This window comes from Excalfactoria chinensis, chromosome 6 (genome assembly GCF_039878825.1).
Source record: "Excalfactoria chinensis isolate bCotChi1 chromosome 6, bCotChi1.hap2, whole genome shotgun sequence".
Lineage (NCBI taxonomy): Eukaryota > Metazoa > Chordata > Aves > Galliformes > Phasianidae > Excalfactoria > Excalfactoria chinensis.
In genome coordinates this window covers 5,025,519-5,039,612 of record NC_092830.1, presented here as the reverse complement: position 1 = coordinate 5,039,612, position 14,094 = coordinate 5,025,519, and the positions used below count along the sequence as shown (strand labels likewise).

The 14,094-nt window shown below is 41.9% G+C and overlaps 1 long non-coding RNA gene across 1 annotated transcript in view; it reads left to right on the top strand.

The window, feature by feature from the left end:
- Positions 1–14,094, top strand: part of LOC140254264 (uncharacterized) — a 333,994-nt gene that overhangs the window by 127,952 nt on the left and 191,948 nt on the right. The window lies entirely within an intron of this gene.

Here is a 14,094-nt window from a genome sequence, read left to right as displayed (position 1 = left end):
ACACTTAAATTCAAATGAAGCTAATGCAGAACTATAACATATCAGATATGCTTTATGCGACAAGTAAAACTGCAGAGTATGATACCAGTGGTCTTATTGCTGCAGTTGAGCATATGGATAGAAGTATTCCTTTAATTCAGTAAAGCCTTGAGCTCTTGAGAAAACACTTCTTTCTGTGTTACAGTTAAGTTTGCTGACAATTTACTTGGTTTTTCCCTAGGAAACTCTCTAGCTGCTGCTTCTCTTTGAAAGCCTTTGCCTTGAAACTCGGTGGTTTTCTGTGAGCCTTGCTCCCAAACTGAGACTTAACTCTAATACAAAAGGGTGGGGTGGTATTGTATCACATTGTTCTGACTGAAATAAAAGAAACTGCATTCCCTTCTGCCTCTGTATAATAAAAGTAAACAGATTGAATCTTTTCTGCTGTAGTCTGCAGTTATGTACTGACTACATGTTTAATAAATGATCTATTTCTGCTACCATTGAAGTGCAACAGTTGTTAGATAATTCAGGATTGTGTGCAGAGCTCACTTAAAAATGATTCTGCTTTCCTATTGATATGAACAGCACAGCAGTACATTAGTAGATATTTCTAATTAATAGTTCAAGAACACGTTAAAAGGCAAATGATCATCGCAACAAACATAATGATGGATTGTTTTCCTGAGGAATGCTTGAAGTCTCTTTAACTGCGCTAATAAATGCTTATAAGAAACAACAAGCTCATCACAATTACAAGTCTGATTTTTCTAGTAAATACAAAAAGAAAACACCCTATTGCTCCTTGATGCTCACTGTCAGTCTGTTGACTGCCCCGGCTACTGCTGAGAGTCCGGTCCAAATGCTTCGGCAAGGGGGTTATAACAGGTCACTCTCCTGCACCCTCGCTGTCTATGTAAGATCTAAACCAGCTAACAGATAACCAGTCACAGCCACACTAATAAAGTATGAAACTTGGTGCGTTACCTACCCTTTCCTTGAACACCTCTCGGGATACTGACTATGAATCAGTAAAAAAATAAAATAATAATAATAATAAAAAGTATTTATATATAAATAAAGAGCAGAATTGCTCTTGCCAAACTGCACATGCTTTGCCAGCCTCTCATCATTTATCCTAACAAACGCTTGCAGTCTCCTTTGTAGGGGGTCTGAGTCAGTGCTTAGCTTTTACTTTTATTATATATAAGAGGTACAAGGAGGAAGGGCTGTCTGCTGAGATAGGACTGACTTTCTGCATCCCCCTGCCCGACAAGCATCTTCCCTACATGCTCAGATAATACAGAACTAGAACACGGCACAGACGCCTCTCTTTTGTTATGCGTGCGCTCAGTGGAGCGAGCGGATGTTAGAAACGGCAAAAAAAAAGGAAGGCAAACTCGAAAGCAGAACTTATAGCAATTAATTACTGAATCAGAATTGCTTCAACCGCTGCAGTTAATGACCCTATCCCCTTCATGCAAAATGGCAAACAGGTCAGAATCAGTAATACAGATATAGCTAACAAGTACAGATTGCCTCCCACGCAGCATCAAAGACTTTCAACTGCTAAAATCCAAGACATTTCACTAAACATATTGTCTGCATAGAATCAGTATTAGTGTGTTCTACCACCAATACCCAGAAGGGCTGAACAGAAAGTAAGTTCTGTAGCTATGACGACTCAAACAGCCAAACACGCCCCTCTCTTGATCCCCTAGATTGAAAAACGCCCTCCCTTGTCACGCCGTGTGGGAGCTCCCACATTCTCTAGGATCTACGCTCACGTGGGGAAATCTCATCTACAGTAATAGCCCTTCTGCATCAAATTGACTTTTCAAGCTGACAAGATAAATCCCTGCCCTCAAAACCGTGCAATAAATGTCAAAGTAAGGGGATTTTTTTACCCAATTAAAGAGAAATCAAACCTACAATGACAGTAGGAGATCTTTTAAATTCCTTTCTCTGATATAACCCTTCTCAGCAGTTTCTAAGTTCTTAATTACTTCACACGTCAAAATCCAGCCATATAAATAGAAATATTAAGGCTACAAAGGAAAGGCTATAGCTATTATCTTTGTAACAGCACCGGAACCACTGCCGTGAGATCACGTAACAAAAAGAACAAGGCTTACCTGTCTCTGAAGATCTAGGCTCACTGAAAAACTCCACAAAGCAGGGATCTCGAGAGAGAGATCCTTCCTCGCTGGCAAACGACCCTCGAGTGAGGTCTGAGAGGGGCAGAACCTGGTTCCAGCCCTTCCCGTTGTTATGGTAAATCGCCTCCGCCTGTGCTCCCGAGACAGACCCGGTCTCCTCGCCCAGGTGCCGGATCGGTGATTCCGACGTGGATTCTGAAGTTCCCTGACAGTCTTGCAAATCTTACTGCTTATGATACAAGCTATATATATGCATACTATATATATATATATATATATATATATGTATATACGTATATTTTATATATTATATATATTATATATATTATATATATACTGGTATACTCCTGTACCTAGACACACTAGCCTCGGATAAGTCAGGCAGAACCGCTTATCCTTCTCAAAGCCTTTCCCGAAAGATGGGATCCCCCAAACTTCGCCACCTTAGCAAAAGCTTGGCAAGAGCTTAGCGAAAGCTCCACAGAACTCCAAGGACTCTGAGCTCAGTACATGAGGAAAGAAAACTGCGGAGACTGTCTGACTGACAGGCTTTTCTACTGTTCTGTTTTAAATGGAACTCTGATCAAGTGAGATGATCAAATAAGAAAGCTCACGCCTCAAGTCGCTGTCTGACTTGCTGAACCCTCATCTCCACTACTTGTTCAATCTGACATTTCTCAGAGAGAAGCCACTGGCAGAATTTGCTCAATTCCCAGAAGGGGAAATTGTGTAACTAAAAGAAACCTCACAGTCATATATTCAAAAGCTCACAGGTTTCCAACCCATCTTGTTTGCAATGCCAATACTCCAAGTATTTCACTTGTTTTACAGAGAAAAAAAAAAACCAAACGCACAACACCACCGTCAACAACAATAACAACAACAAAAAGAGGAAATCATCCTTTCTTGGCATCTCAAATCATTAACCCTGCAGTATGTACTCTGCTCACACAAGTCTCAGTTTTCTTTACCCCACGGGGACGAATAGCATCCCCTAAGACCCGCTCTATGGAGCAGTGCTCTTCAACCTCGTACCCGATGACGCAAATATAGAAATCGCGCGCACCCTAGACATGATCACTGATGGCACCGAGCTCGGTGGTGCTGCTGATACAATAGAAGGGAGGGATATCATCCAGAGGGATCTAGACAGATATGAGAAGCAAGCCCACGTGAACACTACGAGGTTCAAAGAAGCCCGGTGTCCCGCTTGGGTCAGGGTTCTAGCGGACTAAAAGCTGAACGTGAGCGCAACTGCACCCCCTTGCGGCCAGGAATGCCGGCGGCATCTTGGGCCGCGACAGAAGAGAAAGGGCGTCGGGAAGAGGGAGGTGACGGTCCCCCTCCGCTCTGCCCCGAAGGGCCCCGGCTGGAGTCCCGCGCCCGGGCCTCGGGGGGAGAAATACTGCCGGAGTGGCTCCGGGGGAAGGCCGCAAAGGGAGCAAAGGGCTACAATACTTCTTCCAACGAGAAACATTGAGGGATTTGGGTCTGTTTATCACAAGGGACAAAGGCCTCATTACAGCCTACTAGCACACGAAGCGAGCTCATAAACAGGACAGACGCTGACCTGTTATGCGGTCTGTGTGATACTGTTGTACTGATGTGAAATACAGCAATAACAGGAGGGTGGTAAAGCGCTAGGCTGCGGCAACCAAAGACGAGCCCGAACGCAGCAACTGCCGCAGAAGCAGCACCAAAGAAAAGAAAAACGCCTCACCTTCTAAAGATCTCTCTACTACTCACAGAACTCGGGCAAGATGCTCTCACCTCCGCCGCCGAGTCTTAAATGAGGGCTGCGAAGGGGTGGATCCCGGCTCCGCCCCTTACGCTGCGGCGCCCGCACCTGAGCTCTCCCGGGTCGGCCCGGCCCCTTCTCGCCACGTGCTCCGTCATCGCTTCCAGCTGTGACTTGTCATCTCTGTTACAGCCTGAAAGAGACAGGATAAGGCAGAACGGCTATAAACTAACACAGGGGACATTTAGGTGACATCTGATGAGGCAGGAATGTCTTACTCGGGGCGGCGAGGCGCTGGCGCGGGGCGCGCGGAGGAGCCGTGACGGCCCCGCGTCCGGAGGCGTTCCGCACCCGGTCGGACGGGGCTCCGGGCGGCTCCGCCGAGCGGGTGGCGGCCCTGCCTGCAGCGGAGGTGTTCCGACGGCGTGATTCTTAAGCTCTGTTGCCACCCGAGCCGCTCTGTCATAGAAATGGACGCTGAGCCAATATGTCAAAATGTTTTTTAACATTCGTAAGAAAACCCACAACCGACGCCCAAATTTCCACACAGGATTTTACTGCACAGAGCAGAGCCAGAAGAGATTTATTGCAGAGAAACAAAGCTCTCTTTGGGAACTGAGACTCCATTCGCACGTGCTTCAACTGTGGTTCTCTCACTTCCTGACAATTAATGTTGAGAAAGTTCTTTGTGAAATATTGGTGTGATTCCTGTCTCTTCTATTTAAAATGAGTTTTTTTTTTATTTTGTTTTTGTTTTTTGTTTGTTTGTTTGTTTGCTTTTTAGCAATATACTATGTAAAGCAGGTCATTAATATTAACTTGAAAGGCCTCAAAGAAGAATTTAATGACAATTGGGGCTGTTCAGCAGTACAGAGGATCCCAGACTGATTCCAGAGTTACCCCTTCTTTGAAGAGCTCCTTAGCATACGTCTGAAACGTTAGATTTTGATTTTGGTTTACTCTCGCAGGATGATCATACATAATAACTCAGTATTTTTAGTATTAAAAGCTATTCTTAAAATGGAATCTGTGTAAAATTATCTTCAATGTCTTGAACCGTAAACTTCTAAAGACAACACTAACAGCAGCATTATCACTTTCAGTCTACTGTAAATAGTTTCCATAATGACTCTCACCTGCCAATAGAAAAAATATATTTTCCAGTTGAACCGTCTCGTGTGAAACATGTTGCTTTCACTGAACGTGTGCTAAAAGAGGTTGGAAAAAAAATATTACAGACTTCACCTGGTATAGGAAAGTTATTAATTCAGTAACATTTATTTAACTATTTATTTAATTAACTATTTATTTATTAGCTCTTTATTTTTTTAATTTAACTCTTTATTTAATTAACATTTATTGTGTGGGGTTTTTTTTGTTTGTTTGGTTGGTTGGTTTTGGTTTTTTTTGTTTTTTTTTGTTTTTTTTTTCCTTGAGGATGATAGAGATCTCAAATGAAGGTCGCTGTTTCAGACCCTGCCACGTTCAACTGCAAAATCTGGATGCTCACCCATAGCAGAGTGCATTTGATCCCATGTGAAACATGTTTGCATTTAATAATAGAATTCATTATCTCCTCAAGGGTTTCTGCTTGAAACCAGACTATAAATGAAGCTTTGGGTCCATCATATTGCCCTGTTGCAGGACACAAAGTCATCTTTCATTGTTCTAATTTTCAATTTCACTGTGACTCTTAATAGGCAAAGCTGGGAATTCGTATTGCCCTCAAATACCTATCAAAGATAGTGCCCAGGAAATGTAGAAACTATCCAAAGGCTCCGATGCTGTAAGATATGTGTGTGTCCCCCAGCAGCTCTCACACAGGAAGCGTCCAGCCTTTTGCAGCTATCGGTACCTAAGTGGACACTTAACAAGCAGAAGCCCTAATATTAAGATGAATGAAAGGGCGACAGCTGACCTGCATGGAAACCTGCCAGATGAAAAACTTGCTTAGGTTCTAGGTATTTACAGCAACCGCTGTTATATGATACGCTTTTCTAATTGCCAGACGCCTTTTTCTGCTGGAAGTACCTCAGAAAAGACTAGCAACACATTACACATTCATTACCAAGAAAATGAGGACTACGATACCTTTATTTCAAAATATCCTAAGTGAAAAATCATTGTGGAATCAGAATTCCAATTTTAATATGTCCTTACATCTCTATGTATAGTCATTTTGTAGCAGATGTACAGGAAGAAATAAGGAAACAAGCCTTCAATATATTAATTATCTGGTCCGCAAGTGAAGGCCAGGAAGAGTTTCACTCAAAACCATATAAAAAAGACTCTCGAGAACTCTGATTTTTGGTTGACGTTGCAGACGTAAAATCAGTTCAAGCACTGAGAATGTAATGTTTGACTTCCAGTTACCAAAGCCCTTCTGTTGGGTTGTTTGGATACTCAGCTCATTTACCCATAGCACACATAGGAACAATGGGACCGTACAGCCCTTCTTCACACTTTCATTTATATTCCTTCTTTTTCCATAAATACCAAAGGATGTCAGTTGTCATTTGTGACCATCTGATAGAGAAAATGAACCTTGTAACACACGGGGGAAAAAAGAAAAAAAGAAAAAAAAAAAAAAGAGAGAGAGAGAGAAAGAAAGAGAGAAAGAAAGAAAGAAAGAAAGAAAGAAAGAAAGAAAGAAAGAAAGAAAGAAAGAAAGAAAGAAAGAAAGAAAGAAAGAAAGAAAGAAAGAAAGAAAGAAAGAAAGAAAGAAAGAAAGAACTATATTATGCAGTCATACATAATATTATGCAGTCTCAACTGGAAAAACAAACAAACAAACAAACATTTCAAGCTGTGCCTTGTGAAGCTGTTACTAGAGATGAGTATGCTTTTCTCAGCATGCTTAGGGAAGTCTCTTTCCATTATAATAACTGGACACGCTGGAGCACAGAACAAAAAGCAAATCTCTTTGTGGAACAACTATTGTAACATTCTCAAAGGGTTGTGAGGCCTTTTTAGGCCACCGTTTTTGCCAGACTCACAAACTGAGAGCCCATTTTCCAGTTACAGACTGCACTTTGAGCGTGATGCAAATGACATGTGCTGAGTCACCACAAATAGCAGAAAGGGATATCACATAACCAACACAAAAAGTTTAAGGATTAAAGAAAAAAACAAAACAAAACAAACAAACAAAAACAAACAAACAAACAAACAAAAAAACCCTACGTTTATTTGTGAATAAAAGCTGTCTGACAAAATCTTCTTCACTTAAGAAAGCAAAACTTTCAGTAATAGCAGCTTTAAACAGCTTAGGGTTTATTACTTGATGCTGAGAAAGGAGACATATAATGCAATGAAACCGCATGAAACTGAGGGTTTGAAAGATGAATACAAATAGAGTAAGGCATGCTTTGTGTTACACAGAGAGCCTTCAGAATTCTGCATGATTCTGCAAATAATCTCTTGTGTTACAGATCTGCTTTTAATTCGGGTCCTTCATTCAAATCCCTCAAGTGAACACAAGTGAAAATGAGATTTAAAGTCACATATGTACATTAGCACTCGAAAGCAAATGGCGATCTGCATAGAGCACTGTGTCTGGCAGAGATGTGCTAAGTGTGGAAAATCTGACAGTTATAATCCATTTTTAGTCACAAATACTCTTTCATTTTATCGCGGTACAACTTAGGTTATTTATCCATAAATTGTAACATCAGAAATATTCAAAAACCAACTAGAATGTGTGACATTAGGAAAACTATACTTGGTATTTATACTGCATTGTAGTCTGTCATGCAGTTCGTTTGCCAGATTTAATATGGGCTTAGTGCTTCTCAGCTTTTCTCTTCACTCTCTTTATACAATGCTGTGTTTGCTCACTTCAGTTCTCCGTGGTCCATTCGCATTTTTCAGTCTTCAATAATAGGATTCCCGCCTACATGAGTGAAGCGCTGTCAGGCTTCTCCTCAGGAGGAGTCTGCCTTTTAACTTTGCCTTTTTGATGCAGACTCACGGAATGCCTTCTCTACCTCTTAAAAGAAGAAACTTGCTCCAACAGATTAAAAGCGGAGGGAAAGCAGATCATTTCCAAAGAAAAGAATTCATCGGTGTGCAGACTTTCAATTCTGTCCATAAAAATAAAGAGGGAAGGAGCCCGGGTAGGTGCACAGCCCTGAGACAAACCTAACCCAGCACGCCTGTCATCACCTTCATGTTGTTCCTCATCTGTAGCTTGGTTTTTCCTGGAGTTTAACTAGCAGCCTGAATTCACAAACGCACCACCTCATCCTGTCCCGAGAAGGGTGCAAACCATCGGCTTCTGCTCCTTTTCGGATTCCTTGTACCACCCTGCTCGTCTGCCAGCACTGCGTATCAGTCACGTAAACCCTAGTGAGCATAAAACAGCCCCTAAGATTAAGCACCGTTACCTCTTCAGAGCTCTTAAGTTTCAGTACGTGAAAACAACTTCTGAAAGCAGAATCAGTCAAATTTATCCATGTGGTTCCACTGCAGCTCTGCTTTCAAGTGATTACCTCTATATTCCAATTCAGTCAAAGATAAAAAGACAAAAGGAATGGAGAGTGAAATTAAGTATTCTCATAAGCATGTCCCTCTAACTAGTCACGCAGAGAAGTAACACTAATAGCACATAGCACAGGACAAGAGGCAAAGAGCACGAGCTGCAATGTAGGCAGTTTCCCCTGAACATCAGGAAAGCCTTCTTTAATGTGTGGGTGTCAGAACACTGTCACAGGCTGTGCAGTACCCTACCAAGGAGATCTTCAAAAGCAGCCTGAACTTGACCCTAGGGGGCTTGAGATAGGGGGTCCAGCTTGAGGTCCTCTGGAAATATCTTCTGACATCGGCCATACCGTGTATTTAAATCCATCACAATCATGTGCAGTCACTCTCAAATATCAGAGAAGCTGGCTTATGAGTGAAAGCACATAAAAATTGACTGACATTAAAGAAAGACTTCTCTGTGAAATAGCACTGAGAATAGACAAGTGTACACATTTTTCAACACTAATAAAACTTAACTACTTTGCTGCTATTTCCCCTAACCATAATCAAATGTATTTGTGATGCAGGATTACTTACAATGTACTGATAGATTTTTCCCAAACAGTCTCTCCCGTTTGAACTTCAACAAAGTTTCCGCTGGCATCAACTCACCAAGTGGGAAAAAATATATCCTATAGAAAAAGGAGAAGAAAAAAACTACTGAAATGATGAGAAGAGTTACTGACTGAATGTATTAAGATTAAATAGGAATGCACTATTAAAACAGTAAAGCATAGGGCTGAGTACTACCGCAATCTTTGGCAAGTGTCTTCCTCCTTGAAAATCACGGTCTAGAGTGGATTATTTGGACATCTGAGTGACATCGTGAGTTTGACGTGGAGGGGAAGGAAAGGGTAGATGCGCTCGTGACAGCTGATTTAGCAAACACTTCCACTGCATCATGATAAGAGAGCTGGAAAAACAAAACAAAACAAAACAAAACAAGAAAAAAATAATAAAACAGAAGGACATTAAGGAGCCAGAAATAATCTTGTATTAAGCAGATTTCGGATGATTAGTAAACATTATAAAACGCTAGTTAGCAATGCTGAAAAATCAGATTATTCTGAAACAAGCTAAATTCACAACCCTCGCTTCCCAGTATGTGCTTTTTCCTTGGAAGAGATGGCAAATCAGGCTGCAAAATCGTCTGCTGTATCACGTTTAAATATAATTATTTGACTACTAAATTCAAGACTTTAGTACTTCATAAGGTAAACAAGTCTATTTCCTTAAAATATAGCTGTACCACACAGTCATCACCGAGTCATTTCACTGTTACTGTCTGCATTGGAGACATCGTTTGACATATAAATAAATAACTGCAAAAGCCAGTGAGGAAAAGTATGACCTGGTAACAACATAATAACACTGATTCATAGGATAGTTTGGGTTGGATGGGACTTCGAGGACCGTCAAGCTCCAACCCCCCTGCTAAAGCCTGTTAACTGAAGGCTCTCCATGAGCGCTGAATAACGCCTGCTGTCAATGTCTTCAGAAAAATAGTACCCTGCTTATAAAAGCAGAAAAAGCACAAGAGGAAAGAAAATTTCTAAGGAAAGAAAAACAGTGGACTTCACATACTAGAATATAGTGCTTTACGGACTATGCATACATGCATAGAATACAATGGCAGTTCCTTAGCAGACTAACATTCTGTTTTAGATCCCGTGTTAATAAAAATTAACTTACGTGCTGAAATAGACATACCTCAGGACTGAGATGGATTCATCACTATGGAGGAATGAGCGGTGACTTTTAATAATCAGAAATCTGTGTTTCAGAACACTGGGTGGAGCAGGCAAAACCTTTCAAAAGGTGCTGTTTCAAGAACTGCCACGGACTTTCCTGCATGAAAACACATAGGATGGATAAGATAAGCGGATTTGATTGTAGCAAAAGTAGAAATAGATTCCTAAATGATAAGAAACAGTAAAAATAACCAGGCAGAATAACTGCCCTTTAACAGATGGGATCTAAGTGGTCTTAAAGAGGTTCTCAGCTTTTCAAACTGCTCTACACTTTTTGCTTAGTTTTAGCATTTCAGTTCAAAAGTTCAGAACTGCAGAAGAGTACATCTGATGGAACTAACTGAGAACAATAGTAAAACAAAGCGGTTATCAGCATAAACCTGACAGGTTTTTGGGATATACATATATATATTCTTGCATGGAATTACCTAGGCCAGGAGCTTAAAAGGATTAAAAACACTAAAGCAGATGGAGATAGATAATGACTGAATCCAATCACAACACCAAATCAATTTGTGTGGTTACTTTGTAACTGCAGGGAATTTGTCATCAGCTTGAGGTTTTAGTCACTTCCAGGTCATAATTTCCACATGAATGGAAAAATGACAACATTAATCTTATGTATGTGCTGAACAAATAAAAAACCCAATACTTTAAAACTAAAAAAAAAAAAAAAAAAAAAAAACAAAACCTCCAAAAAAAAAAAAACAACTAAAAAAACTAAAACTACTTTAAAACTAAAACAAAACAAACCAAAACAGAAAACCCATACTGCTATGTGCTGAAGAGAAGCCTCAGTGCTGAGGCAATTATTAAGATTCCCCAAAAAATACCAGAGATCCCTGATCTCTGATATGCATAGCATCCGATTAAATGAACAAAACCATTCCCATCTGGAATTAAAAACCTATCACTAGCTCTAATTTAATGATTCGTTATGGCTTTATAAACATATACAGGAGAACAACAGCAAGGACTTTGCCTTCTCAACTCCCGGTGCAACATTCCTCAGACACACAAGGAACTGAAGATTTTTTTCCACCTTCCCCCATCTTTTATTGTACAGACGGGAGGATTTAAGAGAAAGTTCCTTCTGACTTTTGACAAGCACTGTCTATAAACCGTTTGAGAGGATACGTGTCAAGTACAACAACATTGAAAGAGTGCTTAATAAGCTTCATTTAGAACAGATATCTGTTCCATAAATACATGAGATAAATGGAAACTAGGGCCCTAGTTTGGAACTTGATTTCTTTTTTTTATATATTTGGCAAGCTAACTTTTCTTTTCTTTTCTTTTCTTTTCTTTTCTTTTCTTTTCTTTTCTTTTCTTTTCTTTTCTTTTCTTTTCTTTTCTTTTCTTTTCTTTCCTTTTCTTTTCTTCTCTTTTCTTTTCTTTTCTTCTCTTTTCTTTTCTTTTCTTCTCTTTTCTTTTCTTCTCAATTCTTCTTTCTAAAAATATTGAGTACATTAGGCAACAGGCACAAGCACTGAGTACTGATATCTAGATTTCCGCAGCTTCTAACTCACTTATATTATCTAATAATAAATACAAGTGAATTTAATCGCAGTTCCAAAAACTGAAACCAAAGCAGGATTACCCAATGTTGAAGAACAGCCAGGTTGTGGCCTTTACAGCCCTGTGGTTGCTCCGGCTCCTGTGACAGACCCTGTTGCTGCTCCAAGCCTTGCAACAAGTCCTGCAGCTGGTCCGCTCCCTATGACAGGCCTCGCGATTGCTTCAAGCCATGTGACAGACCTGTGGGTACAGCAACACTTCTAAAGTGTGCAGACATTGCCACGAAGCTCACAGCTAGCCTTGAGGTCACTCCAGTCACTCTAAGTCTCACAGTTCAACCAAACAACCAGTGCCTGTAACTGTTGTCCCCTATAAGCAAAAAGAAAAAATGCCTACAAAAGCCAGAACATTTAACAAGGAGAGCTCATAAGATAAGACAAAGGAGGAGCAATGTCACAACAAAAATGGGAGGAAAAAGAAATAGTTTGACTCCTAGCATTAAATGAGCTAAGAGATGTGTGAAAAGATTATAGCTGTTGGCCACCCAAACACCACACACTTACAACCACTGGATCGCTGGAAACAGACCCCGTGCACGTGGCTACTGCCCTGAAAAGCAAGCCTTCCAGATACTCGACACCCAGGACGAACTGAATCAGACAACGGGACTCATTTCTGAAACAGTCACGCAATCACACAGGCCCACTGATCAGGGCGACATTAATGCATGAAGTCCAATAAAATCATGTTTGAAGAAAGGAAGAATAAAGCACCAGAAGAGAAAATGACACAAACAGTAGATGGGGAACCAGGCAAATATAATTACCCCCGAGTACCCAATTCATCCCATAAATCCAAATCAATACCTAGCTTTGGCAGACAGCGTTGACAGCAAAAGGGTAGCTGGAAGTGAGGCAACGTACTTCACTGAAAATCTAAAGTAGACCCTGCCTGACAGAGGACGTGGGTGAGATTAAGGGAAGAGCTGTGCCATATCAGTCACGACTACTAACTAAAAAACAAGCCAGTATAACCCACAGCTCCAATAAAAGGATTTTCCTTACGGGTGCAGAAAGGAATGTAATGGGTAGCTGACAATTCAAACAGTAGGAAAGACGTTTCAAAGAACCAGAGACATCATTTAAAACTAAAACTCAGTGCACACCAGAGATTAAAAGCAAACGTCGTTGGAAGAAAGCATGAAAATAAATTCTGTTCTCAAAGGTATATGGTGGCAATAAGGAGCTACAAAGAGCAGAACACTTACTTGAACCGAGGCTTCCAAGGACAAAAGGTAAGTCAAGGAGATCGATAATCGACAGCAAACGCTTCGAGCTCGCTCCTGCCGGCCAGGTCCTCCGCGCCGCTTCTTCTTTCTTCCGCAGCAGCTCCCGAAACATCAGCGGCGACACCGTCAGACCCGCGGAGCGGCAAGTCCCAACAACAGAAGGAAAAGGGAAACCTGACGTCAAAAAACGAACGGGTCACGCAACCACCCAGCCAGGGAAGGCCTTGCATTCCCCCCTCATTCCCCCCCCAACCCAATTCACCCTGGCAAAACCCGCTTTGAGCAGCTTTTCTCACCTCACTGACTCACTGCGGACTACAGCCGGTGCTGCGGGGGATCGCAGAGGCGGGCAGATCGGGCAAATGGTGCCGGGCACACAAAAAGCAGCGGCCAAAAAACAGCTTCCCTGCTTATAGGGGACCCCCAGCCACCGCCTCCGTTGCAAAGGGCCTGGGACCCCGGGGCAGCTTCTCCCGGGCTTACAGGGCAGCCCCCGTCCCTACGGCCGAGGGAGGCTCCTTCTCCCTCCAGTCCGGGGCACCCAGAAACGCACCCCGCTAACGGGGCGGTCACCCCACGCAGGCTGCCAGCAGAGCACAAACGCACACGCACCCACGACCTGATTACAGGCGGGTGGACGACACCCCTGGAGCCACAGAGCTCGGCTTCTCCCCCGCCCCCCAGTGGCAGGAACGACTCTCAGCAGCCAGGTAACGGAAAGCCGAACGCCTTTCATTCTGCCCTTGGCTACATTCGCTTTCATTGCAGCAACGAGATAAACTCTATTGATTGTTACAGTAAAAAGCTTTGGAAACAATCTTGTGTTGATACATTAGTATCCTTTATTGTCAGTTACCGTCACCATCCTGACTTCTTGTCTGCAAACTGCAAAATGTAACAGCTTTTCAATCAACCTCTGTAACTTCTTCCAAGAGCGTATAAAAACCAACTGTTAATATATGAAAGCCACATAAAATGAACACATAAAGAGAGGCTTTTTATTAAAACACATAGCAAAATTCAGGGACTGTGCCAACTGGACTGTGCCAACTGGACTGTGCCAACTGGACTGTGCCAACTGGACTGTGCCAACTGGACTGTGCCAACTGGACTGTGCAAACTGGACTGTGCAAACTGGAC